At 35.9% G+C, this 23555-nt stretch overlaps 1 long non-coding RNA gene across 2 annotated transcripts; it reads left to right on the top strand.

Annotated features, from left to right (window-relative positions):
- The first annotated feature begins 1666 nt into the window (after positions 1-1666).
- On the top strand, positions 1667-23555 carry LOC136039602 (uncharacterized). 2 transcript variants are annotated; one of them, XR_010620487.1, is made up of 4 exons: positions 1667-1753; positions 10389-10509; positions 19628-19932; positions 23285-23555. It is a non-coding gene; the product is annotated as an uncharacterized LOC136039602 (long non-coding RNA). The 2 variants fall into 2 exon arrangements; XR_010620488.1 differs by lacking the exon at positions 10389-10509 and having other exon boundaries at positions 1699-1753.

The following is a 23555-nucleotide window of genomic DNA, read 5'->3' as shown; positions in this document are numbered from 1 at the left end:
TTTTTGTTAAAAAAAAACAGTACTTGGGAAAAATTTCCTTAGAAGGAGGCCAGTTGGTGGGAATTGCTCCTTTTTCCTTCCTATTTTGTTTTGTCACTCCCGTCCCAAAAATTTCGAAAGTAACTTTTTGCATGTTTAATTTGAAAATTGGAAGAAGCCCTTATTCCCCTATATAGCACCTGGTCAGGCCAGTCAAAATGCATTTTAATCATTAAAATTTGATATCTTAACAGTATCTTAAAAGTAATTAATAATATCCTAATAGTCATGAGATGAAAGAGGTGACACGCATTCAGATTGTTAATAAGAAAATATGTAATCAGCAACCTTCGATTTTTAAGCATCAAATCAAAAGAATTAAAGCGTGTTTACATGTGGTTTATCCTGATTTTACTTCCCATACGATTCTGTCGTGCAAGCGGTACTCAGGGAGTGACAACTCGCTTAGTACAATCTGAACCCAAAAATAAGCTAATTTGTTTTATTTTACTGATGTGGAGGTTGCTTATTGGTTTCTGCTCACAACATAATACTTATTATTAAACTTATTTGTTCGAAAAGATTTACATAGTTAGTCATATTACATTTAAAAGGTTTTACCGCCGCCTTATTGTTTGCCGACAATGTTAGCTAACAGGAATTGGTTTTGACGGCGAAAAAAGAATTGTCAGCTAACTGAAATATTTTACTTTAAATTCCCAACCATTTATTCGATTTGTTTAAGATACTGTCTAATAATGTTAGCAAGTTTTTTTTTTGGACGACTAAGTTTAGAGCTAGTTACGACTAAATGAAAAAGAAGAAAGAGAACATATGAGATCTAGCCATACAAAAAATCGATCGTCCATTTAGTTTAAGTTGGGAGTTGGAGGGGGAAGATTATGGGGTTTGAAAGTGTGCTGAAAGCGCTTTGGATGATGGAAAATTCAGTTGTAATCTTCAGGATCTTTTCAAAATTTTTGTGATTACATTTTGAATATAAAGCTTCCATATTCAGAGTAATCTAAAGAATAATTTCCATTCTAGAATTACCTACAAATGATAATTTTTCTCACTGGGCAGTTTTCTAGGCATTTTTATACTTTTATTTGCTATGGGACGTCTTTCGCTCTTTAATAGGTTACAGCTACCACTGCAACCACGTAACCACCAAACTACCGTAAGCAAACTCCAAGAGTTCTTTCTATCTACTGAAGAATAACCTGGTGGCCTCATATACAACACCACTGATAACTAGAACACTAACGAGCTGCTTTACACAACGCTGATCAGTTTGGAAGGTGGGCTATATTCCACGTGATAGAGATACTAGCTTCTTCAAACAACGCCAATAAGATAAGGCTAGCCAACTGGTTCATATATCACTAGTTAGTATGGGGGGGTGCATTCCACCTGAGAGAGATATCAGCTATTCAATCAACGCCGATAAGATCGGACTACCCAGCTGCTTCACACAGCAAAGAAAACTCAAAAATAGAACAGGAGGAAGGGTAAATTTTATTGCCAAACACGAAATAAAACATCTAATAAAAAGGAACTATTTTATATTCGCTGAGAAGTAAAAAGGACTATTTTTGCGCACGGTAGCAGCAGCGCGTGCGCACTTTTTTTTTACTTGCACTCATTTTGAGAAACAATCTTCCATTTTTGGCATTGATATACACTCTCTGACTTTGGTATCCGGCAATACTGTTCAATTTCATCATCAATCATCAATACCACACTTCCTAAAGATGGCCTGATTTTGCAAGAAGTAAGAAAAAAAATATAATTATTTAGTTCTCTGAGCCTTCAATAAATGTTTAGGCTAGTTCTAATGGAAAATTTGAAGGCATGTGATGTTTAAACTACATTCATGAGATCAGGCTTTATTTCTTTATCAAATAACATATTAGACTATTAAATAGGCTTCTTTTATAAACCATTGCAATTAATAGTAAGGTTCTACTTAGGTACATTTCCCTATCTTGGAAATGTGAAGGAAAATGAGTTGAATTCTAGTTTAGTTACTTTTTGGGGGTTAAGTTAAGAAATTGAAATTTTCAGGGATGGGTTTAAAGGCTAAAGTATGTCTTGGGAAGGTATTTCTCCCTCTAGTGGGTCCTGACCTTTGAAAATATGTGTGTCATAAAAGTGAAAACTTGCAAAATAGATCTTCTGCTTGAACAAAATACTGCTAATTAGTTTTCAGCTCCACACTTAGCTCAATCCCAATTAATAAAGTTTTAAAGATATGCAAATACATTTTATAAATTTTGAAAAAAACATTGCCATTGCTCAGAATTCTCCTCTAATAACAGGAATTGCATTTTGAGAACTAAAGTCAGTGAAAAAGCAACTGGTAACTGAAAATTAAGGTAAGATGTTGTTTTGTCAAAATTTTAAATAAGTATAGACCTGTCATGTAGGCAAATTTCAGGGGTCAATGTTGTTATTGCTAGAACAATTGTTTGGGGTCATGCAACTATTGTTAATAGATGAATTTTGACTTTTGAACATCTTTTCACTCTTGCAAAACTACCACAAACTCACCATAATGGAGTTTCTATATGTTTGCACATTGGGGGGGGGGTAAAGCATAGCATAGGCCTATATTAAATACAGGAATGGTTAGTTTACATATTTAATATATGCAATGCTTTACCCCCACTCCCCTAATGTGCATATATATATAGCCAAATTTGTTTCTAAACTATTACAGATTTGCCATTTCAAATATCCAGTCAATGAAAATGGAAATGATTGCAATCCCATATGTATAAATACAAGAATATTCTGGGCTAGAATAACTCCATAATGGTGAGTTTGCAGTAGTTTTACTGTTTTGTGGTAGTTTACTGTCATGGAGTTATTTTGGCTCAAATATTCTTTTATTTATACATATAGAATTGCAATCATTTTTTGTTGATTAGAAGTTTGAAATCACTAACGTTTTAAGACTGAAAATTGCTCTGTGGCTTAGGTTAGGTCACATTAGGTTAACTCCATAATGGTGAGTTTGCAGTAGTTTTGCAAGAGAGAAAAGATGTTGATAAAGTCTAGTAGATAGCAGCATAGCTATCTACAGGTGTGTTCCAGTATTCAAGGAGATTCAGATATGGATTGTCCCCATCCTCAGTTGCTTTGGAGAAGATATCCTTGTATATTTGCACAGCATTTTCTATCAATCCATTGGGTTGGGGGTGTATAGGACTGGATGTCTTGTGGCTTATCCCCCATTCTTCCAAAAACTGTTTAAATTAGACAATCAGTATCATGTCTCAGAGCTCATATTTTAAATCCTGACCAGATCTGGTGACATTTGGGGGGTTGGAGGAGGAACCTAAAATCTTGGAAAACGCTTAGTGTGGAGGGATTGGGATGAAACTTGGTTGGGAAAATAAGCAAGTATAAAGGGAAAATAAGTAAAGCAAGGGGAAATCAGTCCTAGATATATGATTGACATAACCAGAACAGATATGCTCTCTTTGGGGGAAAAGTTAGATATTTTTAACTTACAAAGGAGTGATCAGATCTTAATGCAATTTTGTTGTTATAAGGACCTTGTAACTGAGATCTCTTATTTTAAATCCCAACCTGATCCAGTGTCATAGGGGGTTGGGGGGGGGGACCAAAAATCTTGGAAATGGCATTGACAGGAGGGGATGAAACTTAGTGGAAAAACTAAGCATAAGTCTTAGATATGGGATTGACATAACTGGAATCGATCCACTCTCTTTGGGGGGGGGGGGGTAATTGAGAAAAATTTGTAATTTACAAACAGGTGATCAGATCCTAATGAAAATTGATATTTAGAAAGATTTTCTGCTTCAGAGCTCTTATTTAAATCATGGCCAAATCTAGCAACATTGGAGGGAGTTGGAGGGGGAAACTGGAAATCTTGGAACACTTACAAAAGGTCATATGACTCAGATGCTTCATTTTCATTTCAAATTGGATCTGGGGACATAGGAGGTTGGAGGGGGAAAACAAATCTTGGAAAACACTTAGAGTGGAGAGATCAGGATGAAACTTGATGGGAAGAATAAGCACAAGTTCTAGATGTGTGATTGACATAATTGGAACATATCCACTCTCTTTGGGGGAGTTAGGGGGATGTGTTAATTTGGAAGAAAATAAGAAAAATTGAGGTATTGTTAACTTAAGAATGGATGACCAAATCTTGACGAAATTTGATATTTAGATGGAACTCGTGTTTCATAGATTTTGTTTTAAATCCTGACCAGATCTGGTGACATTGGGCAGAGTTGGATGGGGAAATCAGACATCTTGGAAAATGATTAGAGTAGAGAGATTGGGATGAAACTTGATGTGTTAGAATAAGCAAATATTGTAGATGTGTGATTGAAGTAACGGGACTGGATATGCTCTTTGGGGGAGGGGGTCCAGTGCTTGGCAAGTTTGGTGCTTTTGGATGTGCTAGGATGATGGAAATTGGTAGGTGTGTCAGGTACCTGCACAAATTGATTTGAGAAAGTTGTTTTCTCGAATTTGATCATATGGGGGGGGGGTTGAAAGGAGAGGAAAAATTGGAAAAAAATGATGTATTTTTAACTTATGAGTGGGTCATTGGATCTTAATGAATTTTGATATTTAGAAGGACCTTGTATCTCAGAGCTCTTATTTTAAGCCCTGACTGGCATTAAGCCTCATTTTGCTAGAGCTCATGCCCTATGAGCTCTTGGCTCTTCTAACCTTGTCACAAGTACCATGTGAGCTCTTAGCTCCTGTTGTACTCTAGCAGGGGCTTTTTGAAGCAGATTCTAAAGGATAGTCCCAAGTTGATGGTGGTCTGTGGTTACTCTTACATGCCTGCCATATATGATGAGATGAAAATATTTGTAACAAAAACTATTGTGTATAGCTCCTACTCCAGTTGCATGTATTTTTGTTCTGCTTGGCTGAGGGAACATGAGGAGTAAGCAATTTCATTACCATCTGATGAGATAAATGCTCCTAAGCTGTGTCAGGTGAGATTGATGGACTTTCATTAGTGGTTGAAATAGGCTAGGTCTGTAACTGTTGAGTATTTGATGTTCCTAGACCTACTTGAAATCTATAGATTTGCTGAGGTCATGCAAACCTTTGTTTTTATGGCACTTGGTATTAACCAAGTGACATATAGCAATCGCCAATTCTATCTGTCTGTCTGTCGGTCCCGGTTTTGCTACTTTAGGCACTTCCAGGTAAGCTAGGACGATGAAATTTGGCAGGCGTATCAGGGACGAGACCAGTTTAAATTAGAAATACTTGTTTTCCCGATTTGACCCTCTGAGGAGGGGAGTGGGGGGCCAGTTAATTCAGAAAAAAATGGAAAAAGGAAGTATTTTTAACTTATGAATGGGTGATGGGATCTTAATGAAATTTGATGTTTGGAATGATATTGTGTCTCAGAGCTCTTATTTTAAATCCCGACCGGATCTGATGACATTGGGGGAGTTGGAGGGGGGAACCTAAAATCTTGGAAAACACTTAGAGTGGAGGGATCTGGATGAAACTTATGGGAAAAATAAGCACAAGTCCCAGATACATGATTGACATAATCGGAACGGATCCGCTCTCTTTGGGGTAGTTGGGGGGGGTAATTCTGAAAAATTAGAAAAAATGAGGTATTTTTAACTTACAAACGGGTGATTGGATCTCAATGAAATTTGATGTTTAGAAGGATATCGTGTCTTAGAGCTCTTATTTCAAATCCCGACCGGATCTGGCGACATTGGGGGGGTGGGAGTTGGGAGGGGGAAACCTAAAACTTGGAAAACACAGAGTGGAGGGATCGGGATGAAACATGATGGGAAAAATAAACACAAGTGCTAGATACATAATTGATATAAACGGAATGGATCCGCTCTCTTTGGGATAGATTGGGGGGGGGGGGTATTACTGAAAAATTATAAAAAATGGGGTATTTTTAACTTACAAACAGGTGATCGGATCTCAATGAAATTTGATATTTAGAAGGATATCGTGGCTCAGAGCTTTTATTTTAAACCTGACCAGATCTGGTGACATTGGGGGTGGGTGGGTGGTAGTGGGAATCCTAAAACTTTAAAAACACTTAGAGTGGAGGGATCGGGATGAAACTTGGTGGAAAAATAATCACGAGTCCTAGATACATGATTGACATAACCGGAACGGATCCGCTCTCTTTGGGGTAGTTGGGGGAGGGGTTAATTCTGAAAAATTAAAAAAAAAGAGTTATTTTTAACTTGCAAATGGGTTATCAGATCTCAACTAATTTGATATTTTGAAGGATATCGTGTCTCAAAGCTCTTATTTCAAATCCTGACTGGATCTGGTGATGTTGGGGGAAGTTTGGGGTGGGGGAACCTAAAATCATGGAAAACGCTTAGATTGGAGGGATCGGGATGAAACTTGGTGGGAAAAATAAGCAGAAGTCTTACATACGTGATTTACATAATTGGAAGGGATCCGATCTATTGGGAAGGGGGGGGGGGGTTAATTCGGAAAAATAAGAAAACATGACGTATTTTTAACTTGCAAAGGAGTGATCGGATCTTCATGAAACTTCATATTTAGAAGGACCTCGTAACTCAGATCTCTTATTTTAAATCTCAACCAGATCAAGCGTAATTGGGGGGGGGGGGACCGGAAATCTTAGAAAATACTTAAAGCAGTGATATCAGGATGAAACTGGATGGGAAGAATAAAAACCTGTCTAAGATACGTCACTGACATAACCGGACCGGATCTGCTCTCTTGGGTGGAATTGCAGGGGGGGGGGTAATTTTGAAAATTGAGGTGTTTGTAGCTTACGAAAGGGTGACCAGATCTTGATGAAATTTGATATTTAGAAGGATCTTGTGCTTTAAAGTTCTTATTTTAAATTCCGACCAGATCCTGTGACGTTGGGGGGAGTTGGAGGGGGAAACCGAAATTCTTGGAAAACGTGAAAATTGGGTTACTTTTATCTTACGAATAGATGATCGGATCTTAATGAAATTTGATTTTTAGAAAGAATCCATGTCTCAGAGCTCTTATTTCAAATCCCGACCAGATCGTTTGACATTGGGGAGAGTTGGAGGGGGAAATCTTGGAAAAACACTTGTAGTGTAGGAATCGGGATGAAGCTTGGTGGATAGAATAAAAAAATTCCCTTGATACGTGATTGACAGAATCGTACTGGAATCGCTCAGTTGGGGGGAGGGGTTCTGTGATTTGGCGAGTTTGGTGCTTCTGGACTTGCTAGGACAATGAAAATTGATAGGCGTGTCAGGGAGCTTCACAATTTGACTTGATAAAGTCGTTTTCCCAGATTCGACCATCTTGGGGGCTAAAGAGAGGAAAAATAAGAAAAAAATTCGGTATTTATAACTTACGAGTGGGTGATTGGATCTTAATGAATTTTGAGATTTAGAAGGACATCGTGACTCAGAGCTCTTTTTTTAAATCCTGACTGACATTAAGCCTCTTATTTTCCTTTTTAAATCAATCTATATTGTTTCATAGAATTTTCCTAGAGCTCATACCATATGATTTCTTGGCTCTTAGCTCTTCTCGCCCCGTCACAAGTGTCATATGAGCTCTTAGCTCTTGTTTTGTTGATGGGTTGGGAAAGTATTTTGCAAGGTATTTAGCATCCTCAACAGTTGGAAGCTCTCCTGGTTTTGATTGTGTGGGCATCTTGTTGATGTCCTTGACTTTTGGGGTTCTGGTTGCATTCTTTGTTTGCTGATCTGGAATAAGTCAGGCTGGTGACACAGAAGTGACATTTCCCTTTGTTGAATCTGATGCCCTTTTCTCTTGCTCTCTGCAGTACAGCTTTCAATCTCGTGTTCTTCAAAGGATGATTCAAAAACAAAAAGATCATCGCTGATGTCAGCAAATCTGTATAATCCTTGAAGGGCCTCTTCCATTTGTCTGAAATTCATCCAGGGTTGATGTTATACCAAATGGCATCTGTTTGAAACAGTTTCTACTGAAAAAATTGTGTTGAGTATTGTTAGGTCTGCAGATTTACCATCCAAGACCAGCAAGACAACCAAGAATTGGCATAGAGTCAGTTTCAACAATGAAAAAGGGCAAGGTTTCTGTATTGTTAGAGTGGTGCTTGCACTTCAGCTGGTACATACCTTTGACAGGTATTTTTGATCCAGAGCAACTAGGGAGTCTCTGTGTACTTTGTGTTAGTGCCGGTTTATAGGTATCAAAGTATTTAGCAGGTAAGCTGTTATCTTGTGCTCCTATGTCTACCTTGAATTTTACAGACAAGGAGTTGTTTACATCTAACATGATGAGAGCTTCATCCTCGTCATTATGGATATTACTTTCTACGGCATGTAAAAAGACATTGTCATCTTCATCACTGTTGTTGCTTGGGTTATTCTTGAACTATGGTACTGCATTGACGGATTTCCTGCTTTTGCACACATGTGCAAAGTGGTTTAGCTTTTTATACTTTGAGTAAGTTTTGCCTCTTGCAGGATAAATGTGGCTGGGTGATTACATTCCTTCACTAAAAATAGTACTTCTTGGGTTCCCTAGGTCTCGCTATACCTTCAGGCTTTTGGAATGGATGTTTGAATTTGTGGATAGCATCTATCTGTGTTGGTCTGGTGGGGCTTTTGCTCCTCAAATGGTCTTAACTGTGTCTGAGTTGTTTGTTAGGTTTGACACTTTTCAACAGCTGATGCAACTGTTAGAGCATCATCCTCTAGAAGAAGTCTTTCTCATTTTTTGAAAGCTGCATAGTTGCAAGCTTTCACCAGTATTTTTTGTTTCTATGATATACTTATCAATGCTTTCTCCCTCAAACTGGTTGCATTTCTGGAATGTGTATTGAGCAAATACACTGTTTGTGATTGGTGCAGCATACTCACGGAATTTCTGCTTGTAACTATGTTGTTGGTTTCTGCTGCAGTGAGGGTAAAAGTATTGCATCATAAAAACATACATTTTCCCTGTAGTTCGATCATGTTAAAGATGAATTTCATGTTAAAAACCTGCCGATCAATTTGACAATTTTCAACCCTTCTGGAATTCTAAAAATGTTAAATCATTTAATAACTCAAGAAAGTTCACAAAAGACATACAGTCTGACATGGAATGCTACAGGAGATGAGATCCTTTCTTTGTTGAATGCAACAATTGAAAGTTGAAAAAAAATTACTGGTAAGTGCTCAATTTAAAATTGTCTAAAACAATGGCATTCTATTCTGGTGACTTTCACTTCAGACCTCATCATTTAATTTAAAACCTAAAATCAATTTGACAAATAAATATGTGAAAGTGGTGAATTCATTGGGTTTTTTTTCTTTTGCTCAGTTTGCCGTGACCAGTTATATAGAAAATATTATGCAAGTTTCACTCTATATAATCTTCTGAATAAATTTGAAATTACCCTAGTATCTTTATAGCTATATCCTGGTATAGTACGTTCTCAAAATGTTCTGCCCACCCTTTTTTAACTTTTTCCTACTCTAATTGTGGTCTTGTTCCTATATTTAATTGGGAGAAGTTCATATTGCCTATTCTCTCTCAATTTACTAAAATGTCAGTACTATATTTTACTATTATGCCATCTAGATACATTTTATGATCCTAGACAGTTTTATCTATTGTCTCCACTTCACACCTTCTTAGTTGACATTTTAGTGGTTTCTCGACTTTCCTTACATTCCTCTTATTTTTCATATGATCTATCACTCAGATAAATTTTGTAAGAGACCCTTCTCTATATTAAACATATTTTTCGCTAATTTTACTAACTGTATTCCCCTTTTTTCTTCCCTAAGACACCATGAGCAACATCATGAATTATTTTCCTAAAATTACTCCATCCATCTTCTACATTGTCAAATTTGAACATTCCAGTTAAGTATTCTACTGTTCCTGGAAAGTTTCTCTCAAATTTTCATCTTATTAATGTCATGGCTTCCCAGAAGGTAGTTACCCTTCCAAAATTTCAGCTTGATAACTTAAGGGGCTGTTTCTTTTCCTACACCAAATTTAACTAGGCTTAAATACCCTTTATCCCTATTTCCACCGACCTCACATTGGACCTTGTCTATTTGTTTAGTAATTGTAAGTAAAATTCATCAGTCACTCATCACAGTCTCTGTCATCAGTCACAGCCTCCATCTGTTGTCTCTACAGGGACATTACGGTTTGCTTAATCCTAATAGCTATGGCAATAACTATTTAAAAAAAATTATCCGATAAATAAAGTTTAAATTTCAAATTAAATATATATATATATATATACATATATATATGTATATATATATATATATATATATATATATATATATATATATATATATATATATATATATATATACCTGCTACCTGCAGCTCCTTCCAATAATTTTGTTAAATAAAAGGGATTTAGATTTCAGTAAATTAATTTTGACCATTCTATGTTTCAGGATTGTCCGTGGATATTTCAGGGGGTCTTCGTTTCTGAACTAGGGAAACAATGACGAAGCTTGCGAAAATTAGTTCATTGAACGAAATATTCGATTCCTATGTTCCACGGGTATATAACGGGTAATGTCTATCTCTGTTCAATTTCTTTCTTTTGGCATACATGTAGTCACGGCGCCAGAGTCTGTATCGTGCAATCAACCGAAAGAAGAGATCTAGATCTACAAGAAAATGATTTTCAAATTAAAAAAAAATATATTATTTTTTTCCCTATTTACTGCAGTTTCAAAATAAGTGCCGTAAAATTCGTCAAATATCTCAGTGAAAGGCTAAAACCTCGAAATTTCTTCAAGGTAAATTTTTTTTTATTTTCATATTCGAAAAAAAAGTCCATTCAATTCCGTACAATTTGAGCCAAGAACATATAAACTATTTTTATTTTTAAAAGGTGTGCGATTTTTATTTTTTTTTTTTTTTTTTTTTTCACTGAAATGATCACTAGCCGTATCGTTAAAAAGGACATACTTTTTTTTTCTTCAAAGGGTAGGAAAACTTCCAAACTGTTTATAATTTTTAACTTTTACTTAAAAATAAAAATAAAAATAGGTTTAAAAAAAGGGTTTTTTTTAGAATGAATGAATATGTTTAAAGGATTTAATACCAAAGGAAAGCTAAAATACTAGACCGTCTAGACTCTTTTGATGGGAGGTCTTCATTATCCCTCCCCTCCCCCCCTACCAAAAAAATGCTACAGCATAGTCCAGAGAGTAGTTGGCACATGATTTGTTGATTCGAATTTCGATAACTTACTTTGATAAACGCTTTAAATTTACTATCTAAGTTGGCCTAGCCACTTCTGCGTCACATTTTACTAGATAATTAATATTTTGCACTGAGATAAGAAGTATTTCGTTTTTTCGACAAGGTGGCTTCACCTCCTATTTTGGCTTATGAGTCACTCCACGTCTGTCCTAGAGGAAGGCCCCCCCAAAAAAATTCACAACTTATAAATTATGATTCGTTGGAATAAGGAACATTTTGTTGCAGCATTTGAACTACCAAACGTGATTGGACCAAAAGCACGACACCGAAATTCCAATTATAAATTATAATGGCAAGAAAAAAATAATGAATTATTCCTTAATTAATAAAACAAATAAACATTACGAATAATTAATTAATGATAATTAAATATTTGAAATAATAAACTAAAAAATAATTAAAATATAAACTATTAACTAATTAATAAATGGAAGTTTGTTTGTTAAAATTTTGCCTTAAAATTTTGTCGGAATTTGGTCCCAGGTGTAAGCAACCAAAACAACTGAGCCAGAGCGCCGGATTCTGTATCTCGCTTATTTCTTTTAGTGCCCATGTTGGAAGGTACAAATATGTTAAGGATGGTTCCCAGGGTAGTCGACCATTCTGAAAAAGAATTTCGTTAGCACGCATGTTTGCCGCTGGGGCGTTTTTTAGATATAGGTCATAAACACCAAATTATTATATTTTTTTTATACAGATAAAGCTGGTGGTAATATCCATCGTACGCTTACATTAATCAAAAAAAGAGAGTTGTGGCTACACGAATATTATTTTTTTTTTTTTTTTGTAAAAGAAAACGTACACTTTTTACTGTAGTTTAAAAAAATATTGATTTTTGTAAAGAAGTTTCTAACAGAAAAGCTAAGAACTCGAAACATTTGAAGATAAAGTAATTTTTTTATTAAAAAAGAAAGTCCGTTCATTTTCAAACACACTGAGCTATAAAAAAAAATCAATTATTGTGTGTGAGGGGTCTGCAATTGTTATAGGAATTTTGTTTAGTAACGTGCTACCTAGCGGGATTTTTTTTATTACGTGACAGCAGGTAGAATAAATCATTTCTATCTAAACAGATAGAAGTTATTGACTCTGAAGTGATGATTTAATACTGTCAAAGTAAACGTAAACATCATTTAATTAATGTTATTTACGCTGATAAAAGTTATTTTATGGGACATGATCGGTTTGTCAGAACTATGGCTCAAAACATCGACTAGAGCAGCGCTTTCCAAGCTGGGAGGTGCGCCTCCCCAAGGAGGCATGGACTAGTCTATAGGGAGGTGAGATTATTAGCCGGTATTGAAATAAAACTAAAACTACACAGTCATTCAAATATCTTAACCTTTTCGGGACTGCGGCATTTAGTGGCCCAAGATAAAACAAAAATGGTAGAATTAGCAATCTGTAGTTTAAGTAATTTGTGCCTAAATTATACTTTAATAGGTAAAATAGTAATTTGCATCAAATAGTTTGTAATAGGTAGTTTCCATGTATCAAGTTTTGAAGATTTTATAGATTCTAGTAGATGCTCCATTCAGGGTAAAACAAATAGACGATTATATGATTTAGACGACAGATGATACAATTTTTGTGATTAATTAGTTTCTCAGATACGCATTTCAAAATTCTCTTTACAAGCAAAAGGAACTGATGTAGCTACAACCGCATATTTAATTGGAAATCTTAGATATATTAAAAAGAATTATATAACCGAAGGTTTTTGTTTTGCAAACTCATTCCTGGAAAAGCCACATTCCTTGAAACTTTTTTGTAACTGAGACTTTTTTCTAATGAGAAAGGCCTACTGTAGAATAATTGCGTTTGACTTTGTGCAGATGGCGCGAAATCAATGTCAGGACCTGCTGAACGAGACTGTGACTGGGAGTCTCATTTGACAGCAACTGCTCGGATGTTGCCATGCTTGGCGGTGGCTGACCATCCTCAGTGTATAAGATGTCTCATACAGAACCTTTCTGACATGCAAAATTTACAACAAAACTTCCCTGATGGACGCAGGAAGTTTATGAAAGAAAACGCAGTGAAGAGAACTGACACCAGGTTTATGACCACCTGGTCCGATCAGATACTAGAATGTACAGTGAGCAAAGATGTGAAGGGATGAGAGACAGACTGAAGCTTGGATTCATACCTTACCAGTTTCAGCTGCCATCAGCAATGGTTTTCCACAAATAGTCAAAGTATCCACAGAGACATTGAAACATCACTAAGACAATCAGTTGGCGACGACGTGATTACAACTTTTACGAGCCAGAACTCAAGACATTTTCACTACATGTGGCAATCCGTTCAACTGAGGGAATTTCGACCTAGTGAATATTTTGACGTCAGAGCTTGTGGACGATGAGAAGATTGTCTCTGTTACTTGCCTTGCCTCAAAAGGAAAAAAGGTGGTTTAAGACTTTCTGTGTAACAGGAAAGAAGATGTGAAAAAGGTTGCATTCCTAACTTTCCCTTCAGAGAGAAAACTCAGAAAGTGAAGGGTGTCCATAGAATCGATCTCTTGAGCTCTAAAGTAATAGCCTTGAAGAGAATCATTGCTGCTCAGCTGAGCTACGAAGAAGAAAACGAGAAAGCAGTTGCAAAAGATCGCCACAAAAGAGATTCTTCCTTTCCCTCTATCCATTTTTGAACATCTTCCGCAACGATCAACCAAGACATCTTCTGGATCGAAAATGAGGACGGGGAACAAAGTTGTGCTGTTGAACTGGCTGAAAAAAAGGAGGTCTTGCAGCTTGGCCGGCGAAAAATATCAGCGACAGTACACATATTGACACAACGTCCAAGATACGGTTATATCTGCCTGCCAGGTTTGATACAGTCAAATCCTTTACCGAAAGATTTGTTCTATCGGTGCTGAATGATCTTCAGGTGGATATTCCTGAAGATCTCATTGTTGGAGATCGGTATAACGGGCTTTTTGGGAAGCTCACGGAAACCAGAGAGTCGATCTCCTTGAAATCAGCATGCATACTCTGACGAGGGAAACGGAAAAACCTCCAGATTTTCGCTTTTCCTAAAGTCATCATTGTTGCAGATCGGTATGACGAGCTGTTTGGGAAGCTCACGAACACCGGAGAGTCGATCTCCTTGAAATCAGCATGCAGACTCCGACGAGGGAAAGGGAAAAACCTCCAGCTTTCTGATCTTAGCGTGTACTTGGAAGATCAGCGTCTAAAAGCCGGCTCCTCAAAATTTTGTATGAAACTTGGGAGCAGATGGGTGATCAGCTTCCGAGCACACTCAATATTCTTATCTCAGGTGGGTTCAAGGAGAGATTCAAAGTGTCTCTGCTCAAGCGTGGTTGCACTTCAACTTTACCAAAACACTGGTTGTCAACTGGGACAGGTACAACGAACAGATCATCACCCCCAACAATTCCCATGAGTTTTGAGATACCTTCCAGGATCCATGTCCAGTACATATTATAGTAAGTGTTTTGTGTTTTTCACCAGAGATCACGGATGCGTATTTTTTTTCTTTTATTAGTTTTTTGTTCAGGGGTGACCAACCCCTGTTAAAAGTTAAAAGTTCTAGTGCCCTTTTGAAGTAACCAAAACAATTGGAAGGCAACTAGGTCCCTTCTCACACTCTGGAGCCTTATTATTTTTTAATGCTTTTAGTACTGTCGCTAATTCTTCCTCACTAAACAAATCTTCCTTCACATCTAAGGTATCACAAACTTTTTTATTTTCATCTATATCTTTTCCTGCAACTGTATTTCGGTTTAGCACATTCTCAAAATGTTCCACCCATCTTTCTTTAACTTTTTCCCTATAACTAATTGTGTCCCCATTTCTATCTTTAACTGGGACTAGTCCAGATTGGCTACTCCCTTTCAATTTATTAACACTCCAGTATAATATTGCCGTCTAGCCGCATCTTCCAGATCCTCAGCAGTTTTATCCATGGCCTCCACTTCACACCTCCTTAGTTCATATTTTAATGCTTTCTCCACTTTCTTTACATTCCTTTTGTTTTCATACGACCTATCACTAAGATAATTCTTGTACAAACCCCTTCTACGCTCTATTAAACCTAAAGCTTTTTCACTAATATTCCTAGTTGCAGTCTTAATTTTCTTCCCTAAGGCACCATCAGCAACTTCACAAATTGTTTGTCTGAAATTATTCCATCCATCTTCCACATTGTCAAATTTTAAAATCTCAAGTTTAGTATTCAACTGTTCCTGGAAGTCTTTTCTCAAATTTTCATCCTGGAGTCTACCAACATCATAACTTTGTGGGAGGTAGTTACCCTTCCGAAATTTCAGCTTTAAATTAATCTTAGACACTACTAGATGGTGATCTTTACTTTTAACATCAATAACAGCACTCCTATACACCCTAGTATCTTGTATTCATCCTGCTAGTCTTCTGTTTAGAATAAGATAATCAATAAGGTTTGCTGTCTTACCACCACGTGAATACCATGTCAACTTATGGGCCATTTTGTGACCAATCACCGTATTGGTTATAACTAGGTTGTTATACCTACAAAATTGCAGAAGTCTATAGTCATTACTGTTTTCCTTTCCTACACCAAATTTATCTAGGCTAGGATACCATTTATCCCTATTTCTACCAACCTGGGCATTAAAATCTCCTAGCCAAAACATCATATTTCTACCTGGTACCCTATCTAATTGCTCCTGTAACTGTAAGTAAAATTCATCTGAGTCACTAGTATCTCGATCAGTTGGTTCAACAGGGGCATATACTACTATAACTGATACCCTGAACTTTTTAATCATAAAATAAGCAATTAGTATTCTATTAGTATTATTATTTATTAGTATTTATTAGTATTATTAATACCTTCGCAGCCTAAACAAGACTTAGCAGCTTCCTTATTCATCATGAGCCCTACTCCCGGTCTATGTACACCATCCTTCGTGCCTGAGTAAACAAATTCATTGTCACCTTATTTCATGCTTCCTACCCCTAAGATATTAGTTTCTGAAACTCCTAATAAATTAAGTTCAAACTGTCTGAATTCGTCAGTCAAAATGTCAATGTGATAGTCATTTTTTAACGTCGTAAAATTCCAAGTTCCAATTTTCATGTTCTTTAAATCTTTGAAATTATTTTGGCCTCAGGAAAAGCAATGATCCCGGATACCAGTTCAGGATGGGGACCAACAAATCTTCTCAAGTCTACACCGAAGCGCTTAAACCGGCCTAGAACCGGACAGCAAGAAGTCCCTGGGACCTCCAGTAAGTTGGAGGCTTTGTGCAATCCTAGGTCCATCTTGGTCACAACATGGTTTTCAGCACTTGGCGATGCTCTTCAATCAACAAGAGTCGAAATCCTGCACAGACAGTCCCAAGCCTATTACCTCCGAATCATTATATATTCATGCCTACAAATATTATGCTACTACGGGGAGGCAACCCATAGTAGATAGATTAGCTAGGAACCGAAGATTATGTTGCTGCCCCCTCAAGTCATCCTTATTCAATTCTTAACTGGTTCCCTAGTGAAAGAAGGGATACAGCTGTTGAATTCCTGGTAGAAAAAGTAAGAAAGCTTTTGTGAAGAGTAAGAAAAGTTTTGGAAAAATTGACAGTTTTAAAGAATAATTCAAATTTCTCAGCATCTAGTAGAAAATTACTGGAGGTGATTCTTCGTTTTAGTAAGTCATAAATGTTGCTCTGGTATAAGCAGACACAAGGGGTGTGTCTCCTTCGCTTTGACTTATCTTTTTTACTTTGTTGAAGATCAGGCAGATCACGGATGCGTGTATATTTGTTTGTTTGTTTTTTTCCCAGGGGTGATCGTATCGACCCAGTTGTCCTATAATGTTGCGACAGGGCTCCTTCTAACGGAAATAAGAAGTTCTAGTGCCCTTTTCAAGTGACAAAAAAATTGGAGGGCACCTACGCCCCCTCCCACACTAATTATTTTCCCAAAGTCAACGGATCAAAATTCTGAGATAGCCATTTTATTCAGCGTAGTCGAAAAACATTATAACTATGTCTTTGGGGACGACTTACTCCCCAACAGTCCCCGTGGGAGGGGCTACAAGTCACAAACTTTGACCAGTGCTTACATATAGTAATGGTTATTGGGAAGTGTAGATACGTTTTCAGGAGGATTTTTTGGTTGGGGGAGGGGTTGAGAAGAGGGGGATATGCTGGGGGAACTTTCCATCGAGGAATTTGTCATGGGGGAAGAAAATTTCCATGAAGGGAGCGCAGGATTTACTAGCATTATTTAAAAAAAACACGATGAAAAAATAAATATGAAAAAGTTTTTTTTCCGCTGGAAGTAAGGAGCAGCATTAAAACTTAAAACAGACAAAAATTATTACTCATATGAGGGGCTCACCTCCTCATAATACCTCGCTTTACGCTGAAGTATTTTTGGTAATGTCAACTATTTATTCTACGGCTTTTGTGATTCAGGGGTCATTTTTAATGAATTGGGACAAAATTTAAGATTTAGTGTAAAGAGAGAGGTACTGACGAGGGGGGGCAAACCCTCTCATATATGTAATAAAAACATGAGAATAAAAAGTTCTTTACGTAAGCTAATTTATAAGCTATGTATATCTTTTACTAATAAGAAAAATTGGAAGAAATTGGAGGGCAACTAGGCTTCCTCCCCCGCTCTTTTTTTCTCAAAATCATTTGATAAAAATCATGAGAAAGCCATTTAGCAAAAAAAAATATACAAATTTGATTTTCATTATTCCTCTGCGGAGAGCCAAAATCAAAACATGCATTGATTCAAAAACGTTCCGAAATTAATTTTTAAAAAACAAGTTTTTTCAACTGAAAGTAAGGAGCGACATTAAAACTTAAAACGAACAGAAATTACTTGGTATATGAAAGGGGCTGCTTCCTCATCAACGCCCCGCTCTTTGCGCTAAAGTTTTTTACTTTTAAAAAAAGAAGAGTTGAGAGAAAGAGTCAAACTTTAACGTAAAGAGTGGGACATTTATGAGGAAGCATCCCCTTTCATATACGAAGTAATATCTGTTCGTTTTATGTTCTAATGCCGCTCCTTACTTTCCGTTAATAAAACTTTTTTTTTTATTTAATATTAGAATAGATTGAATTCTAATCAGTTCTAATTCTGAATTCTAATTCTGAAGTATTATCCCTTCCTATTCATGATTAAGTACCATGAAAAATCTTTTTTTTTGCGTTTTTTAATGCTGTAAGGTGTCAGGTATAATCCTTGTGACTCTATAGATTGCACTGACAAATAAATAAGTAAAAAATTAATTTTTGAAAAGCTGTAAATTACGAAGACGGTAACTCTGATCTTTAATTTCAGCTAATGTTTTTTCATATCATCACGCCATCCTCTGATAATAAGAAAATTATATAATGCTCTTGTAAGACCACATTTACAGTTTAGCTGACCCGTTACAAATCCTCAGTATAAGGGAGATGTGGCAGCCCCAGAGAGCGTACAAAGAAGAGCAACTAAGCTTTGTGCCCCACACCAACAGCTTCCCTACCCTGAACGTCTGCGTCACCTAAAGATACCCACATTGGTTTACCAGCAGCACAGAGGAGATGTTATTTTTGTCAAGAAAATTTACCAAAACAACATGGCTAACTCCGTTTTTACTCCCTCCCTTGCCACTATGACACGAGGCCACTCAATGAAGCTGCAATAGAAGCACTCCAGACGCAGAGAGAGGACGAACTTTTTCTCAGTACGTGCTGTCTCAACTTGGGACAGTCTTTCCAATGAGACTGTCACTGGTGAATCGATTAATTCTTTCAAAATGCAGTTGATTTGGAGTGTAGTAACGCGGAATGGAAGTACCAGTGGGAAGCCACGCCCCATACCACTCACTAATTGCGTCACCTCATCAATTCAACAGCGAGACGTTCTACAGGAGGATGCAGTCCACCTTATCTCGCTGTAAATGCGGTTTAAGGTAATTCTATTCTGAAGTATTACACCTGCCTATTCATGATTAAGTAACATGAAAAATCTATATGTTTTTTTTTGCATTTGTTAATGCTGTAAGGTGTCATGTATAACTCTTGTGACTCTAATCAGGTCCCAAAGGGATGACTATATTTTGTACATAACACTTATAGGTTTATGGGTGTTTTATGGCCTTATAATTGCCCGTGCTTGTTTGAGCGACTATGAAATGTTAGGTGTTTTTCTTCAGCTGCGTAGACTCGCAAGAGAATCGGAAAGATAAGGCCATTCGCAGGTTATAAACCCTCAGGTAAAGGCTTTCTTAAACCCATCAAGTTAAACTATTAAGTTCACATACATTTTACAGTTTATTCTTTTATCTGTGTTGCTGGTGTATGTTTTATTATCATAGTTATTTAATATCAAGTACCTGCAGCTCCTTCCAATAATTTTGAAAACAAAAATGATATAGATTTCAGCAATTTAATTTTGACCATTCTATGTTTCAGGAGTGACATCGTTCAGTTGGCCGTTTCAATTCATAGAATCGAATCCATGGATCCATGTAGCTCATTTCATCGGCTTAATGATTGTAGTTCTATTGAACTCGATTGCATGGATTCAGTATGTCCCTAAGCCAGAAGCGACCAAGTCACATATAGTTACAAACACGCTCTTCCAGGGATTGTGTAATATGGCGCTCCTGATTTGGAAGACCTTTTTCTTTTCTTTTAGTGTACTAAAAGAGGAGGAAAATATGTACATCGTAATCCAGATAGTGAGCGCCATTTTCTTCGAAACTTTTCTGCCACGGGTATCTATAACCTTTGATTTATATTTCTTTTTTTTATTTGGCATACATGAATACATTTGGCATATAATTAAAGTGTCAAATTTTAATTTTAATATTTAATGAAGGTATAAAAGCTATTAAGTTTTAATTTTGGATGTAAATCCACTCAATGCACTAAAGCCAATGAACATTAAAGAAAGAAAAAATGGCCTTTTCGAGCCTTTATTGCTGGCACATATACCTCTCTTTAATTTTAAAGGAAATTGTAAATAAACTTAAAACCTATTGTTCTGATATTAAAATTTTTTAGAATTTTAATCCATACTGGAGTGTTAATAATTCACTGCAGGTGATAGATTCTTTAACAATGGTTTCAGCTAAAAGAATTGAGTCTTTCGATTTTGCGACAATGTATACTAATTTATCACTTAATTTAGTGTTTGATAATTTAAAAACTGTTATAAAGAAATCTTTCCTCTTATCTAGTAAAAGGTTCTTAAAAATAGACATTTATAATAAAAAAGCTATATGGACAAACTGCTTTAATACTACAGTTAACTTGAGATGTTACAGCTTGGATATGATTTTTGAGTTATTGGAATTTGTTTTATACAATACTTATATAAGATTTGGGGGTGATTTGTACAAGCAAATTATGGGAATTCCCATGGGGGGGAATGCCAGCCCATTTATAGCTGACTTGTTTTTAAGTCAACTAGAATATAAATATATGATGGATAAGAATAATCCAATTAATTTAAGCTTCTGACCCATAATGAAGACTTGCAACTTCTTTTATCTGAAGTGGTCTTTTCTGAATTTTCAAATCAACTAAATGACCTAAATTACTTCTCAACAGGATATTTATTTGCTTATTACCATTTCAATTACAATCTAGTACATGGTTAGTCATTCCCATTAGCGTACTGACTGCGCCCAAATAAACAGGTTATTCATCAACCTCTAACATTTGTCCTTTAAAATTAGCTTTAGTCCCAGATTAAACCTCTCATTTACTCCTAAACTAAATGAAAAAACATGCTTATCTACTCGAAGTAAGTAGCAACATTAAGATTCAAAACGAACACAAAGCATTCCGTATGTGAAGGGGTTACCCCTCTCTTCCTTAATATCTTGCTCTTTGAGCTGAAGTTTGACTGTTCTTTCTATTTATTTATTTTTTTTTTTTTTTTTTTTTTACGACTTCTGAAACACAATGGCAGTTAAATAGAATACGAAGCTTTTTCTAAAAATGCTAAAAACTTTACCGTGAAGATTGAAAGTTGTTGAGGATGGGGATGGGAGAAACCCCTTCAGACACGGAATAATTCTTGTTCGCTTTTGTGACTTTTTACGTCTTCACCACCTGAATTTTTTTTTTCGTTTTATGTTTTTTGTCTGGAAAAACTTCATTTTTTCTGGGTGCAACGAAAAAAAAAACTAAAGGAATTTGTTTTTGTAGAAAAAGTTTTAAGTTTTTGGTGTAATTTTGGTATTTCAGACAAAGAAAGGATAGAAAATTCATTCTGCGAATGGTTTTTTTTTTCTTTAATTTAGTCTAATTTCTACTGAAATACCTATATATTTGGCCACAATTAATTTCAGAAAATGGATTGAGTTTCAGTAAGATTTGAAGCAATTCATTCTACTTTTTTTTTATTCAGTTTCATCTTTCACTGAAGTGCCCATATATTTGACCACAATTAATTCCAGATTTTTTGGAAGTCAATCTAAAACTGAAAAAAAACCATGTTTTTAGACATGTATTGCTAAATTTTCTTGGAAGGGGGAGGACATTGGTATGAATATTAAATAAACAGAGGAGATAACGCTGTATTTTACCTACAAAAAAAGATAAGAAATGAATACAAACCTTTGAAATTAAAAAAAACTATAATAATGCAAGCATAAGAAATTTATTCCGAAGGGTTTTGCTGCAACTTAAACAATGTACTTGTATGATCTACCCCCTACCGCTCTTGTTGTTCATTTATTAACGCATTGAAGAACCGGTTTTTTGTAAGTAACTTTTAGCTTAGCGTGAGACAAGACAATAAGAAGTGACAGAATAGATAGAAGATTACAATGTGGGCTACATGTTTTGCACATTAGGGCAAAACTGTATTGGACAGTGTGAAGTTAGAAAACAATTCTTACTGCATAATATGCAGAATAATTTTGCCTAACACACTAGGTATAGAGATCCGCCATACTTTACCCCCCCCCCCCTCATGTGAAAGTATATAGCCCAAATTCTTAGGTATATTTTATTCGGGCGTCAGAAAAAACATATTAGAAGAATATTAGGTAGGGCGTAGATTTTACAATTACCAATAATTGTATACAATTGGTTGGTTATTCGTTTTTGATTTTGTTATTGTTTACTATTAGTATTCACATAACTATCAGTTTTACATAGTAAATCATTACTTGCTGTGAATAGATTGCGCATTCCAGGCCTAACAATAAAACCACTAGACATTTTTTTTTTCTATTTCAATTGTGGCTCGTACAGATACCCGTCCACTTTTTTGAGGAATTACTGAAGTAAATTCCTCAAAACAGTTTAAAAAGGCAAATTAGATAAAAAATCAAAGGTAAAACGCAGAAATAAAATTAAGGAGGGGGCATAGACCTCCTTTAAACATATATGCCCCCATGAATTTCTTAGATTGCTATACTTTTTAAAGTTTTGAGATAATCATTTCATTCACTATAGTTCAAAAATCCAATAGCTATGGGGTTGAAATAGCCCCTCACAGCCCCTGGGGAAAGGGCTGTAAGCTATGCAGTTTCCGCATTGTTTAAATATAGCATTTGCTATTGAACGGTGTGCGGATGTATTTGGGGGGAAATTTTCTGTGGCAGGAATGGATGTTCCACGGGGAGAATTTTCTATGGGGAGGAAATTTTCCTGTAAAAAATATGATAAGGGGAGGTGGAGGGGATTTTCTGGTATTGTTTGAGAAAGGGGCATGAAATTAAATTTTTAAAATAAACAAGTTTTTCAACTGAAAGTAAGGAGCAACGTCAAAACTGAATTCCGTGCTAAGCCCCTTTCTCATTCCTCACTCTTTATGCCAAAGTTTGACTTTTCATCTCAGTTCTTTAAGAACGACTCCTGAAACAAAAGGGCCGTTGTTTTTTAATTAGAACTTTAGACTTTTGCACAAAAAGAGAATAGCCTCCTTCGTTTACGGAATAATGTCTATTCGTTTTAAATTCTAATTTTTGATCCTTACTCTCAGTTGAAAAAAATCGTTTTTTTTTTATTTCTATAGTAAAACCTGAACTTTTTTAGGGTTCTTCTTTTTTTATGCATTCTTTAATAACATTAAATATAACGAAACTGAACCAAAGTACTTCTTTTTAGATATTGGGCGTTAATACCCATTCCAGATGGCACGAATGGATTTATTGTCGCTTGTCCTTACTGTGCGACCCCTTTGGAACATGGTTTTGGGTACCTGCCTTTATTTCATTTCAAAGTGTTTAGATTCATCCAAGGATCTCCACAAGAAGGCAAGTTGAGCAGAAACCCCTTCAAGGAAATTCCAAGAAAAGGATTTCAACAAAGTATAAATTTGTATTATATATATATTAATTTTATATTATATATTTTAACATAAAATTTCATATTTTAA

The sequence above is a fragment of the Artemia franciscana genome, chromosome 19 (assembly GCF_032884065.1).
Source record: "Artemia franciscana chromosome 19, ASM3288406v1, whole genome shotgun sequence".
Lineage (NCBI taxonomy): Eukaryota > Metazoa > Arthropoda > Branchiopoda > Anostraca > Artemiidae > Artemia > Artemia franciscana.
The sequence above is the reverse complement of the archived record's forward strand: the minus strand, read 5'-3'. Positions and strand labels throughout refer to the sequence as shown.